The sequence below is a fragment of the Schistocerca americana genome, chromosome 5, assembly GCF_021461395.2.
Source record: "Schistocerca americana isolate TAMUIC-IGC-003095 chromosome 5, iqSchAmer2.1, whole genome shotgun sequence".
Taxonomy (NCBI): domain Eukaryota; kingdom Metazoa; phylum Arthropoda; class Insecta; order Orthoptera; family Acrididae; genus Schistocerca; species Schistocerca americana.
The window spans coordinates 429139838-429155807 of record NC_060123.1 but is presented as its reverse complement, the minus strand read 5'-3'; the positions used below and the strand labels follow the sequence as shown (position 1 = coordinate 429155807).

Here is a 15970-nt window from a genome sequence, read left to right as displayed (position 1 = left end):
TATTCAGTGCTAACATTTGTGCCTCTTCTGATGTTAAACCTATTACTTCAAAATCATTCTTAACCGAATCCAGGTACCTTCTCCTCGGTCTGCCCCGACTCCTCCTACCCTCTACTGCTGAATCCATGAGTCTCTTGGGTAGCCTTGCTTCTCCCATGCGTGTAACATGACCCCACCATATAAGCCTGTTCGCCCTGACTGCTACATATATAGAGTTCATTCCCAGTTTTTCTTTGATTTCCTCATTGTGGACACCCTCCTGCCATTGTTCCCATCTACTAGTACCTGCAATCATCCTAGCTACTTTCATATCCGTAACCTCAACCTTGTTGATAAGGTAACCTGAATCCACCCAGCTTTCGCTCCCGTACAACAAAGTTGGTCGATAGATTGAACGGTGCACAGATAACTTAGTCTTGGTACTGACTTCCTTCTTGTAGAAGAGAGTAGATCGTAGCTGAGCGCTCACTGCATTAGCTTTGCTACACCTCGCTTCCAGTTCTTTCACTATGTTGCCATCCTGTGAGAATATGCATCCTAAGTACTTGAAACCGTCCACCTGTTCTAACTTTGTTCCTCCTATTTGGCACTCAATCCGTTTATATTTCTTTCCCACTGACATTACTTTCGTTTTGGAGATGCTAATCTTCATACCATAGTCCTTACATTTCTGATCTAGCTCTGAAATATTACTTTGCAAACTTTCAATCGAATCTGCCATCACAACTATGTCATCCGCATATGCAAGACTGCTTATTTTGTGTTCACATACCTTAATCTCACCCAGCCAGTCTATTGTTTTCAACATATGATCCATAAATAATATGAACAACAGTGGAGACAGGTTGCAGCCTTGTCTTACCCCTGAAACTACTCTGAACCATGAACTCAATTTACCGTCAACTCTAACTGCTGCCTGACTATCCATGTAAAGACCTTTAATTGCTTGCAAAAGTTTGCCTCCTATTCCATAATGTTGTAGAACAGACAATAACTTCCTCCTAGGAACCCGGTCATATGCCTTTTCTAGATCTATAAAGCATAGATACAATTCCCTGTTCCCCTCATAACACTTCTCCATTATTTGCCGTAAGCTAAAGATCTGGGCCTGGCATCCTCTAAGAGGCCTAAACCCACACTGATTTTCATCCAATTGGTCCTCAACTAATACTCGCACTTTCCTTTCAACAATACCTGAGAAGATTTTACCCACAACGCTGATTAAAGAGATACCTCTATAGTTGTTACAATCTTTTCTGTTTCCATGTTTAAAGATTGGTGTGATTACTGCTTTTGTCCAGTCTGATGGAACCTGTCCCGACTCCCAGGCCATTTCAATTATCCTGTGTAGCCATGTAAGAGCTGACATTCCACTGTATTTGATGAGTTCCGACTTAATTTCATCCACCCCAGCCGCTTTATTGCACTGCAATCTATTGACCATTTTTTCCACTTCCTCAAATGTGATCCTATTTCTATCATCACTCCTATCCCATTCTACCTCGAAATCTGAAACATTACTGATCGCATTTTCACCTACATTGAGCAACTCTTCAAAATATTCCCTCCATCTGCCCAAGGCATCCACAGGATTCACCAGCAGTTTTCCTGACCTGTCCAAAATACTTGTCATTTCCTTCTTACCTCCCTTTCGAAGACTGCTAATTACACTCCAGAATGGTTTTCCAGCAGCTTGACCCATAGTCTCAAACCTGTTTCCAAAGTCTTCCCACGATTTCTTCTTGGATGCTGCAATTATCTGTTTGGCTTTGTTTCTTTCTTCAACATAACTTTCTCTGTCTACCTGGGTTCTGGTTTGTAGCCATTTTTGATACGCCTTCTTTTTCCTTTTACAGGCTGCCTTGACTGTATCATTCCACCAAGCTGTTTGCTTCATCCTACTTTTACACACTACTGTTCCAAGACATTCTTTAGCCACTTCTAGTACTGTGTCCCTGTACCTTGTCCATTCCTTTTCCAATGACTGTAATTGACTACATTCAACTAACTGGTACCTTTCTGAGATCGCTGTTATGTACTTGTGCCTGATTTCCTTATCCTGAAGTTTCTCCACTCTTATCCTCCTACATATGGACCTGACCTCCTGCACTTTCAGCCTCACAATCCCAATTTCACTGCAGATTAAATAATGATCAGTGTCATCAAAGAATCCCCTGAATACACGTGTGTCCCTCACAGCCTTCCCGAATTCCTGATCTGTTATTATATAGTCAATGATAGATCTGGTTCCCCTGCCTTCCCAACTATACCGGTGAATCTTCTTATGTTTAAAAAAGGAGTTTGTGATTACTAATCCCATACTGGCACAGAAATTCAAGAGTTGTTTCCCGTTCCTGTTGGCCTCCATATCCTCTCCAAATTTACCCATAACCTTTTCATACCCTTCTGTTCGATTTCCAATCCTGGCGTTAAAATCACCCATGAGCAGAACATTGTCCTTGTCCTTTACTCTAACAACTACATCACTGAGTGCCTCATAAAAACTATCCATCTTATCTTGATCTGTCCCTTCACAATGCGAATATACTGACACAATTCTAATTTTCTTGCTAGACACTGTCAAATCTATCCATATCAGTCGTTCGTTTACATACCTTATTGCAACTACGCTGGGTTCCATTTCTTTCCTGATGTAAAGCCCTACACCCCATTGTGCTATTCCTGCTTTGACTCCTGACAGGTAGACCTTGTATTCTCCCACATCTTCTTCTTTCTCACCCCTTACCCGAATGTCACTAACAGCTAAAACGTCCAGCCCCATCTTACTTGCAGCCTCTGCCAGCTCTACCTTCTTCCCAGAGTAGCCCCCATTGATATTAATAGCTCCCCATCTCATTACCATTTGTTTGCCAAGTCGTATCTTTGGAGTCCCTGGTTTGTCAGTTAGAGGTGGGACTCCGTCACCTCCAAAGGTCCGAGGCATTTTGCTCTGATTGTTGCCAGCATCATATTTAAAGTACCGGGAAGCAGGTTGCTAGCCTTACTTGCCCCGAGTCCCATTGGGTTTTACCCCTAACGGCTGAGGGACTAACCGGTGGATTTGGTAGTCTTTACCGTATGAGCACAAAGGTGACCATGACTCAGAATAGGTCCGAGATGCCTAGCCTTATTCCAAAGTAACTGGTATCCTGACTGTCGGGACCACTTACTTGGCCACTCATACGTTGCCCGTGGTTCATGAACTAGGACATGACTACAGGAACCCACACCATGAACCACTAGTTACTCATCATCATTAAAAATGTGTACCACCTGCTGAGTCGCTTTTCAGTACTGTAAAAAGCCTTTGCAGCTAATAATGTTACAAGATCCGATGGCAGCATATATCTCTCAAATCAGTAATAAAAAAGAATTACTAGCGATCTTGGCAACTTGAATCTTGAAGAATACCATAGCTCTCAGATCGCCCCCAACATCGACGCAATGTCGAACATATAATTTCCTTAATACGGACTGACTAAACATGTTCGGTCTATGACCTCTTCCCGAAACTGCTGAGAACATATTTCGGTGTGTTTGGTCGGTTTCCAATCATTTATTCTCACAGTACAAGTATTCACCCAGAGAGGTTTTCGAGATGGACTGATAGGAAATCTGAAGTTAAATGACAGAAATAAAACCACAACAGTTAAAGTAAAGAGCGCAACAAAAATGCATGTATGTAAAAGAAAATATCGCTTGAACGAGTCCACTTTCATCAAGTTTGTGACGTCATGACAACTCCCCTCATTATACCTCTATGAGCATTCAGCAGTTGTGTTGTGGTCTTTGGCCCCAAAACAAACTGACGAAATTATTGGCCCGGTGTAGTGTTCATTCTCGCGATCCAGTTGGCACACTGAGCAACACGAAGAGACTGATTGAGCTTCACGCTATCACAGTATTCCACGTTAAATGAATACAGGAAAGAAATAAGTGTAATAGGGCTATCCTGCCGCTGCATTGTTTCTACACAAATAATATCATATATACACCAAATTTAGTTGAAACTGCTTCAGGCGTTACAAGGGGTATGCCGATATGTCACTATCCTGCACTCTCCCTCCACACGCCTACATGTGAAGCATCGTCGGAAATGTCACCAACGGACCTATCTAACCCGAAAACTATCGATTTGGCACTAATATCGGAATAGTTTCATACCTTACGGCTTCTCGTACCTCCGATCTCCACCCCTATGGAAAGCAGATGGTTCTTACCCTCTCAGTGCTTTTTTCCAGATTTATACCAAATTTGATTTAAATTAATCCATTGGTTTTGGAGGAGATGTGTAATGTACATACATACATACATAATGATACGTCGCTTTTGCGGAAAAATGTTCTAGAACTGTCCTTGAAGAAGAAGAAGAACAACAACAACAACAACAAAAGTAAAACATGGGTAGTGGGATGTAGTCGAACCAAATTAGGTTTGCTTAGGAATTAGAGTGGGAAATGAGATATTAAAACTAATAGATGAGTTTTGCTATTTGGGCGGCAAAGTAACTGATGAAGGTCGTAATAGAGAGTATATGAAGTGCAGATTGGGAATAGCAAGAAAAGCATTTCTGAAAAGGTAGTGAGTGTTAGAGACTCATGTTACGAAATGAGTCACTAAAAGCAGTATTTTAAAACTTCTTTTAAAAAAATTGGGATTTATTAACATGTAACACAAACTTATTAGGAAATTATTTCTGAAGTGTAGCCTTGTATGGAAATGAAACCTGGACGATAAGCAGCTCAGGCAAGAAGAGGATAGAAATTTTTGTAATGTGGTGCTACAGAAGAATGCTGAAGCTTAGAGGGGTGTATTGAGTAATTAGTGAGGTGGTCCTCAGTCGAATGGAGAATAAAGAAACTTACGGCAAAACTCCCTCAAATTGATTGTACACATCCTGAGACATCAAGAAACTAACAATTTGGTAATAGAGGGGAGTGTATACATCCTGTAGTGAAGGCAGCATAGGATCAAATAGGCAAAAAGGCACGGGCCGGCCCAGAAGAAAATGCAAAAATGCAGTAAACGAAGTAGGCAAGATTGGGGTTTTGACGTCTGAAATGAGACTGGCAGAAGTTGCAAAAATAGCAAGCTATTGTAGGATTCATAGCTGTGGGAAAGATACTGTTTACAAGAAAATTAGAAAGATCCCTGGCAGAGAAACCGCTTATTTGAAATTTAAGAGTGCAGATGGCAAGCCAGTACTAAGCAAAGAAGGAAAAGCTGAAGGTGAAAGGTGGGGCAAGTAAGAGAAGAGGATGCAGATGTGTGAGAGACAGGGGATAGAATACTGCTAGAAAAATTTTACGTAGCACTGAAAGGAGCTAGTCAAAACAAGACCCCTCGAGTAGCCGACATTCCCTCAGAAGTTTTGAGATTGTTGGGAGAACCAGTCAGGACAATACTATTTCACCTGGTACACAAGACGTATGACACTGGCGAAATACTATCGGTGTTCGAGAATAATGTAGTACTTCCTATTCCAAAGGAATACCTTTACTTTTGTAAGTCATGGTTGCAAACTACTGACACAAATTATTTACAGAAGTAAGAAAGAACTGGTAGTTGATCTCCTGGAAGATCAGTTTGAGTTCAGGAGAAATGAAGGAACACGAGAGGCAGTACTGACTCCGTAACTTATTTTAGAAGACAGGTTGAAGAAAGGCAAACCTACATTTAGAGAATTTTTAGATTTAGAGAATGTGTTGACAATTTTGACTAGACTGCATTCTTCGAAATTTTGAAGATAACATGGATAGTATACAGGGAGCGAACGGTTATTTACAACTTTCACAGGAACGGTACTGCAGTTATAAGAGTTAAAAAACATAAAAAGGAGCAATAGTTGACAATGAAGTGAGACGGGGTTGTAGGCTACCCCCGATTTTAGGTACTATGCACACTGACCATTCAGTACAGGGAACCAAGTAGCAACTTGGGAAGATGGTTAATGTTCAGGGAGAAGATATAAAATCTTTGAGGTTTTCCAATGGCATAATTTCGACAGATACGGCTAAGGACCGTGAAGAGCAGTCGAATGAAGTGGATGGTGTCTCGAAGAAAGATTTTAAGAACATCATCAAAAGTAAAACAAAGGTAATGGAATGTAGTAGAATTAAGTCAGACGATCCTGAGGGAATTAGATTAGGTTATGAGAAAGTAAAAGCAGTAGATGAGTTTTCCTATTCTATTTGGGGAGCAAAATGACTGAGGATAGACAAATTAGGACATAAAAAGCACGCTCTCAATAAGAAGAAAAGTAAGAAACACCGAAGTTTATTAATGCCGAATATAAATTTAAATGTTAGGAAGTCTTCTCAGAATGGACCAGTAAACCCTGATTCTTTAAAGAACCAGACTCGTGTATAAAACGGCTTAAAACGTGTCATTACTTTATAACTCAGTTAATGTGTAAAATATTTGGCTTTAAAAATGTAAGCGAAAAAAAGTTTGGAGGAGGTTTGAAATTATGTGTAAAGTTTATTTGTAGTCGCAAGCTGCTCATTCTCAGATACTGCATGAATAAAGTTCAGGTATTTGTGCACAGTCAGCTACACTGCTTAAGACAAACACGCAGTTTCCAACTGTAATACTTGACTTATTGTGCTGAACTTTTTGCATAAGATTATACTTCTAATCAGTAGGCTATGACAACCTTTTAATGTTTTTTAATTCAGTCAATAATTATGTGAAATAGATCAGAAAATAATACAAGCTTTTGTAATATGGTGCTACAGAAGAATGCCAAAGATTACGTGGGTAGAAATGATAGCTACTGAGGGGAAACTGAATGTAATAGGTGTGGAACGGAATTTGTAGCACAATTTGACTAAAAGAAGACATCGTTTGATCGAACGCACTTTGAGTCATCAAGGAAAACTTAATTTTGGAGTGGTTGTTGGGTGTGTGGGAGGAAGGGAGGGGAGGGGGGAGAGAAATTGTAGTTAGAGCCCAAGACTACAGTAAGCAGATTCAAATGGACGTAGGATGCAGCAGTTAATGCTGAAAAGAGTCTTGCACAGGATAGGCTAGCGAGGAGAACTGCATCAAATCGGACTTGGGACTGGTAATCAGAACCAGAACAGTTCCAGATTTTCAAGAAGTGTACTTCAGCAAGTATTGTCAGAAACGTGCATTTTGAACACGTCTTTGTTTAAGTATACCGGGCAGATGTAATTCAAGTACAGCTACTCACGGAACTCCAGTGTGTATTGTAATTGTCATATGGCAGCGAAACTTGGTAGATATTCTAATGCGGTGATGCGGAACCGATTTATGCTGAAAAAAATTAGATCCTGTTTTGACCACCTGATGCAGTTCTCTCGCTGTGAACGCAAGAAAGAAGAATAGAAATGTTTCTACAGCCTATGGATTAGGAACAGGACATGGGCAGAAAAGGACAAACAAGTAAGAAGGGCATAATGTTGATTTTATTATTAACCGCCGCTTACACAGTTTGTTCGATATGAGCACCGGAGACGTCTACGAGATGCTGTACAGCGCCAGATTAGCACCTGGTGGCCAACAATGGAACTAATTTTTTCCAGCGTAAATCGGCCCCGAAGTACGCACCAAGTTTCGTTGTCGTACGACAATCACAGTCCATATTGGACCTTCTTTAGCAACTGCGCTTTAATTATAACCATCCGGTAAATTACGGTTTTCATTGTGTCATTTGGGATGTAGGGATCAACTCGAAATTAGCAGCTGCCCTGTGCTGTAATTGGAACGTTCTGCTGTATTTCTGCAACTGACGCTATCGCTGATGACAACGAAATGACGGTTCGGGCTCGCCGCAACTAATTTCACATGTGTTCTGATTGCCTATTTACTAGCGCCAGATTAGACAGGCCATCAATGGGTGCAAGGGAAGTGCTTACCGTCACCTGCTGGCCTAGCGCCAAAGTTGCGACGCTCAGTCAAGTTCCCCTGGCAGTGACTTCAGCAGTGACGCATTCGCTTTGGAAAAGTAAACATCAGGAGAGATATAGTGAAGGTATCCTTCTGGTGAAAGTCGTCACGCTTCAATAGGGCGAATACTCTTGAGGAAGCCGGCTTCGTTGATCAAGAAGTCTAACAGAAGACAATCGGTGTCACCTTCGCCAGATTAGTAAATAATTACTGATCCAGGCTAATGGACGCTCACAAATGTAGGCAAAGCCGGTTTAAGGCCCAAGCGACAGAAGCGGCTACATGGGGCGCCAAAATGAGAAAAGCGTCACAGACGCCCAAAGGTAAAATGTGTACACAAGAGTGTACCGCGATTAGGAGCGAAAGACAATACGGGTAAAAGTTTACGATAAAAAAGAGAGAAATTTTCAGTATTCACTGATGGCTACGAGCTGCCACTGACTTCAATATGAAATATTGTCCTAGTTAACATTACTGTATTCGAAACGTAAACTTTTTAAGTCCCCATGTTGTTGGGCCTAAATTGTACCCAAGGTTTACCTTAACACGAAACCCAATACTGCCTCATACCGATACAAGTGACAATTTACTGTACACTCGTGTCTGTTAAAGATGGTGTTACACTTGTACTTGCCTTTGGATGCAATGCTATACTCTCATCTGTATTGAATTACGAGTTCTTTCAAACGCCTCCAGATAATCACGTAAATCTTGATAAGAGTGTATAAATCGCTGCTCCAATTGTTCAACCGTATCGGTTTTTAAGACGACCGCGTACAGAAAAAATTCGGAGGACCTTGGAAGTCAGGATACAGTCTGTACCTGTACGGTCGTATTGTCGCGTTAGCTGTCGACTTTATCAGCAGCAAATGCACTTACCACACTCCCCATTGTCGCACAAGGTAAGGAAGGCTACAGGTGAAATTTGACGACAGTTTAACATTTCAAATACATTTATACTAACTAGGACGATATTCCACATTGACGTCAGTAGTGGCTCGCAACCACATATTCTCATTTGTCTCGCAAATAGCTTGTTCGAGGATCCATGTTCACGCTACATTTTTGCTTTTGTTATCACAAGTTTCACCCACGACAGTTTTCGGCATTAATTGTGATTCACCTTGTATCAACAAGAAACTGTTTGTTACAATGTTTATAGATAAATAAGTAATAAATCTCATGTGGTTCACAGCATTGCACAAATATTTTCATCAGACGTCATTTCAGTGATGGCCGCGCTGGTTAAAATTCATGCTGTCACCATTAATCGAAGCCACGTCCACAGGATGTTTTTTTTTCTTTCGTTTTCGTATCTCTTCCTCTCCCCCCCCCCCCCCCCCAAAAAAAAAGTTTTCCTTTTCAATTACATACGTAAATTTTTTTGATCATTTTAAGAATTATCAACAACTATAAAGACAAATTTTTACGGTTGTAAGTGCTTGCTACTGAGTTTTTGTCACCTGTAACATACAACTTACACAATTAAACAGTCTTATGTAGAAGGCGTGACTATAAAATAAGATGGCAATTTTTTTTTATTTCCACCTCATTTTTGTAAAAAGTGAAATAATTCATAACTTGCAGCATTCAGAACTTCCATTATCAAACAGAATAATGACAGAAACTTTCAGTTTTCTTTTTTTCTACTCGCTGTAATAGACAGCACGGTTTTATTGTAGCTAGAACAGCACAGTAAGTTTAGCTCATCTGCTTTCACTAGAAGCTTTTAATTAACCATCACAGGAATTACCTCAAATGGGAATGGATTGTTACTTGTTTAATTTTTGACAACGTAGGAAGATACCGAAATGTATTTCTGTTACAGATTTACTATGTGGTAATGGTTTTAAAATAAAAAAGAACTAATTTTCAACGATCGTTAGATTTAGTTTTAAAGGTCGTACCAAGTGAAGAGAGCTAATATATGGAGGAGGAGGAGGACGACGACGACGACGAAGGGGGCGGAGCGGGGGAGAGGCCAAATGATACGTCGTTGTATCGAAAAAATGTTCGATAACGGGCCCTGAAGACACTTAGCATCATATTCACGACCAGCAATTCCAGCCTATTTATCAGATGCACCAAGGACAATAGGAAGTCTTGGTCCTCGGCGTTTTTGCAAGCCGTACTACTGCCCACGCTGTTTTACAATCACCACAGCAAGAGAGTACGTTACGTTTGCGATTATGCAGTGAATACGTCAACTGTGCGTTACTTTGCTCACAGCTATTCTCTATCTGTGGACTACGCATGTAAACACTTCACTCGTAGAAAACTGCACACCCGTAAGTTCGATTTTGGTGGAATACGGAGTTATGGGAGTAAGCTCTCAGCTTTTTCACTGAATTTTAAGTAGCACCCCATTCCTTGGAAAAGTCAACGGAGTAAAGGTATTCAAGACGCTTTGGGTGTGCTTTCTGAGAAACAGAATGACGACGAATAATTAATCGTTTGCAAAAGCTGTTGCGGGACAGCTTCTGCTCTGCATTATTCAAATCAAGGATGCCACTCGTGAAAGCCGTAAGATTCCATTTAAGCAGTTTCCTTAGCGGTAATAGATGAGATCCTTCTAGGTATCCATCGATGCAGCCAAAAATAATAATGATGATAATAATAATGGTAATAATAATGTTTAGGATGTTGTAGCGCCTGTGTTGTTCAGAAATACAACGCAAAGTTCCTACGACATTCATGCATGTCCGAAGGACAGGCACTGCAGCGACAAGAGACATTATGAAATACATGAAATGTGTTCGCAGTTGCGAGTATGGACAATCAGCAGGTGTATAGTGGAACGGCGACAGCAAAAATTTGTGCCCTACCAGGACTCGAACCCGAATTCCCCGCTTATCGCGAGCGGTCGCCTTACCATTAGGCTACCCCAGCACACTTCACGGCCAGACCCAAACTTCCATACGTCATGAACCGTGTGCCTACGAACTGCACTCGTACATCCATTGTGTATATTCCCGTACAGGGATACACATTTTAATTGAAAGTCGCTTGCCCGGTGACGGGTAAATACGGTATAGCGTTGCCTTTGTTGTTCCGAAGTACGATGCATGTTCCTTCATACATGCACGCATGTCCGAAGGAACAGACTTCAGCCGTTATGAAATACATGAAATGCATTCGTAGTTGCGAGTATGGTCAGCCATCAACTACATAATGGAATGATGACAGTGAAAATTTGTGCCGGACCGCTCGCGATAATTGGGAAGTACGGTTTCGTGTCCCGGTCCGACAGAAACTTCATTGTCGTCATTGTATTATGCAGCTGATGGTTGTCCATATTCGCTAGGGCGAGTATATTTGGTGGTGGTGGTGGTGGTGGTGGTGGTGGTGGTGGTGACGACGATGACGACGAAAAGCTGAAAGAAACAATTAGTCGTAACTTGCTGATGAAGATATAAATAGTAACAAAATTTGGTAATTACGTGTGAAATGGTCTGCTAGCCGTACTGGTGACGTTATATCCTTGGAAATGTAATGGACATGAAAGTGATTCATGATATTTCGTACTAATGGATAGATAGGAAGGTCTACCAGAAACTGGGTTTGAATGGTATAGATGTGGTGTTAAACAATACGCTTAGACGATGTGATTTTGCAATTTGCATGGTTGCAAGGAAAATATCTATAATAGGATAAAGAAAGGGGGACGGTTAGACCAAAGAGATGTGTAGAGCCATTCTTTTAGGTTTTTCTTTCTGGAAAACTGAAAACAGAGCAATGGGCTGAAGTAGGGGGTTCAGTGCTTAGAAGAGATCGGAGTAAACATTCAAAAACAAAGAATTCTTTTAAAAGTGGGATGAAAGAAATTTTCTTGTATTTTGTTTAAGACCTGCTGTGATTGCTGTATAAAGATTAAGAAGCCAGATACCATACCGCGCAATCAAATATTAGGGACTAAAAAAAAGTATTGCAACTAGAACTGAAATTGAACTCTCCAATTGAAGTTTTCTGACGGAAATTCTACCCAGTGTACTAGCTGTACAGCGCTACTGTTCAGTATTGAAGGAAGAGACCACTTGTACAAGTGATTACAGAATTACCAAACTGCTTTTCTATGGTGTCATTTTCTGTCGAAAATATGCACGTGGCGAAATTTTGTTAATATTAGTATACAAGAAATCGCGCTGCGACATCCAAGTGTGTGAATTTTGTTTCGCCTAAGAATAATAATCTACTGTGCCTGTAGGCGGTATATTTAAGTAGCAAACTTTCGTAAACACTCTGGGGTTTATCCCATCGCCTTTGGAGGATCAGAAACCTCATTATACGGGAAGTTTTGATGTAGCTAGACGTTTATGAAACGTACCTTAAGCTGCAGAAATTAACATCGGCACAGTTCCTTATTACCTCGAAAATATGAACCTGAACTTGGTTCTGCAGTGTCTTGCTAGCGGATTACTTCGGCCAGCAGTAAGGAAGAAACTCTGGACAAAAGTCGTTTCAGCAGTAGCCCCATTCTGGGCTCGGCCGTTTTCTTGTACGTGCAGCGTAACAATCGAAAGTCGGTCCTCGTTTCACCTTATTAGGCGCGCCAGAGATGCGTCCAAGGCTGTCCAGTTGGTTGGCGACGTCTCTCTTCTGCGATCGGCTACTTGCATGACACGCATGAACCTATCGTATAGGTGAAATAGGTAGACGCTGGGGCAAAGAGAGCGCCAAATTATGCGTGGGAATAGAGAAAATTTCAACAAATTTCGTTTTCTGTCTCTTCACGCGGTCAGTGGTTTCGCCTCTCGACCAACGAAATGAAATGTACGTGCGACTAGCGCCTCCCGCCAGATACACCTATCGCCTGGTGCAAGTCTATTTGTCGCCAGGTCGATGACTTAAATTTCCGGCCCGGCTGGGAATCGAACCCGGGCCCTAGACATGGCATTCTGCCTCGGTGACCACTTAGCTATGGGGGCGCACGACCAACGTTACAGAAGAGCGCTGTATTTGTGCAGTTGGTATATCACAGCTCGTGAATATTTTGATATATATGTTTATGTATGTATTATTCGTGTTGCTGACACCTAATGCCATTCCTTGCTTTACGTCCAACTTCTTCGCAATGCCCTTCTTGGAAAGTCCTAGAGTCCACGTTTCCTCAACATCTGTCGCCCATCATCTACGCAATTCGAGCTAGTTTAATTTTCCTCTCTCGTCTGCGCCTCCACACATCCTTTGGCTATCTATCATGATCCATTCGTTCTTTAAGGCCGTAGGATAACAACCTGTTCATCTTGATAGACTCCGTTATTTTTCCTTCCACTTCCATAACTTTTCCGATTTCTTCATTTCTGATGCTGCCTAATATTCAAACACCAGCTCTTCGTCTCCTGTAATCCATTTCCAAGCGTAACAGTTCACCTTTTGTAATGTAATAAAATAAAATATGAGCCGTGACTTATATAAAAAGAAAAACACATTAATGCAATGGCTCAGCATAAAAGAGAAATAACTAATGTAGGAATATCATTAACAGTGTAATATGTTGTTTAATTTAGCCCGACGTGTATGAGCACTCAGTAAACTAGCTCAGTTCTCAGGGTAGTTAGGTAATCGTCGATCCTTTATTGTCCTTTTCTTATTTATTGAACACTAGCAAATATTTGCCAAGTCTGTTCGATGTACACTACTGTAATACGTAACTTAACGTCGTGGTTTCGTCTCGATTCCCCAATATAAGATAACAAGAGTTGCATCTACAAATGAAATCCTATAATGGAACTGGAATCCTGTGACCAGACCTTTTCTGCTTGGGATGTTATCTCGTTATATAAAGAAAATCTGTAAGTAAAATTGTTAAATTATTAGTAGCTGCCTCCGGTCTCGTGGGATCTGAAATAAAGTTAATTGTCCTAACCGACGGCGCGTCTCGTAGATAGGCTAAAAGAAAAATGTTAAAGATTTTTCTAAGATGGTGCTTAACAATGAAAATTCTTTCTTAAGGCCCATATCTACTTAAGACAATAAAGGTATCAGACTTACAATAGATTGACCACATAAACAAATTCTTTTGACAAAATAACCATTATATTTTTCGGGTTTTAAGTACAACTTACATTTTCAGCTGGTATAGCAAGATGAGCTTTACACAAGAACGTCCTCTTAGGTCCGAATCCAAGCAGATAAGATAAGAAAATGACAAAGGAAAGATATTTCCTGCATACACACGCAAGAGTCCATGGAATAACATGTCCATTGTAGTTCTCTCTCTTCTTCTTTGGCGTACTTGTCGATTATTTATAAAATTTGTAGTAATATTTAGTTTACATTTTTTCTTAAACCCAAGTCCACCCAGGAGAAACAGTACACTTTTTCTCTTTCCGGATTCCCAAGGTAATGGCCCATGTATCAAAAGTAGCTCTGGGTCATGCGGATCTGACCACCAGGTGTCACGAGAGTCCAGGCGTTAACAGCGGAAAGAGTGTATCATGAGAGCTCAATGACTTCGAACGTGGTCTAGTCATTGCATGTTGCCTGAATAACAAACGCATCAGGGGCGTTCCAACACTTCTAAAGTTGCACAAGTCGTCTGTTGGTGACGTGATTTTGAAGTGAAAACTTGAAGGAACAATCACAGCCGAAGAGAGACGACGCGCCGCGCGGAGTGGCCGCGCGGTTTGAGGCGCGATGTAACGGATTGCGCGGCCCCTCCCGTCGGAGGTTCGAGTCCTCCCTCGGGCGTGTGTGTGTGTGTGTGTGTGTGTGTGTGTGTGTGTGTGTGTGTGTGTGTGTGTGTGTGTATGGCGTCTAGGGACCGATGACCTCAGCAGTTTGGTCCGTTAGGAATTCACACACATTTTTTGAAAGACGACGCGCAACCTGTCCGTACAGAACAGGGACCGTCGAGCTTTGCGAAGGGCAGGTATAAAAATTGCATGAATTCAGCGGAAGATATCACTCGTGAGTTGCAATGTGCTACCACCAGACCAATTAGCGCAAAGACTGTGCTTATGGACTTACTAAAAATGTGCTAAAGCCGCTCCTCATTAGCAAAAATTTCTGGAGTCAGTGCTAAGCCAAGCTCGAGATCGTGTAAAGAGCGACCCCACTGGACAGAGGATGACCGGAGGGATTTTTAGTTTCGAACGTTATCGCCCCCAAGAAAATGGCAAATGCGGAAGGATATGAATACATTTTCATTTTATAGCACTGTGTACTGCGTCCAGTAGAGGAACAGTTCGGAGACGATGATTGTGTAAGCATGACAAAGCACCCTGTCATAAAGCTTCATCTGTGGCTGTAGTCACGGTTTGTCAATAGCAACGTTCCTGAAGTGGACTGGGTTGCCCTGTGCTCCTGCCTGAATCTAATAGAACACTCAGTTTCGGCTCGTGAGGGAGAATGGGCTGTCACTCCTCCACATACTTTGACACCTCATTGAAAGCGCCCCAGCAGAATTCACCATCCACTATCATGTACTCAGATTTCTCCGTGTTTCTTTTTAAACTCCACTTCTTCTACCTTACAAAAATTACAATTATATGGCAGCACGGTCTATTTATAAGACAAACCTCCATTTGCTTTCAGTTTCGACCGACTACGATCATCGGCAGCCAACGTAAAATTATTATCGAGTGTGCCACCATATAGACTGCTATGGTAATTATGGTTGCCTGATAATCTTTTCAGATGGTGGAGAATAAAGTACCGAAACTCTTGCCACCATGCGGGCACTAGCGTGCAGTCCCTCACAATGACACACACTGGTTTAGGATATCCTATACCTGCCACCTATGGCCTGTATTGGCTTGTCGTTTGGAGAACGGACAATTTACCGTTGTGGCCGCCACAAAGAAGAACATAAAACTTAAAAACAGATAGTGTTACAAGCTACGTGTGAGATAGTATTCTGATACTTCCTTTTCTCCTCTCTCCTTGACATACCAAACTGGCCTTTCGCTGACGATGACAAACAGAAAAGTTTACAGTTTAGCGACAGGTTTTCCGTATACCTTATTCACATACACGCTAAGATACGGGCCTGTGATTTGTATTTTGAAAAAGTTGGGCGAATTTTTGCGATGAATCGTTTTTAATAGTTTCATGTCCT

At 41.5% G+C, this 15970-nt stretch overlaps 1 protein-coding gene across 1 annotated transcript in view; it reads left to right on the top strand.

Annotated features, from left to right (window-relative positions):
- Positions 1-15970, top strand: part of LOC124615585 (dystroglycan 1) — a 136671-nt gene that overhangs the window by 42834 nt on the left and 77867 nt on the right. The gene's annotated exons all lie outside the window — the stretch shown is intronic.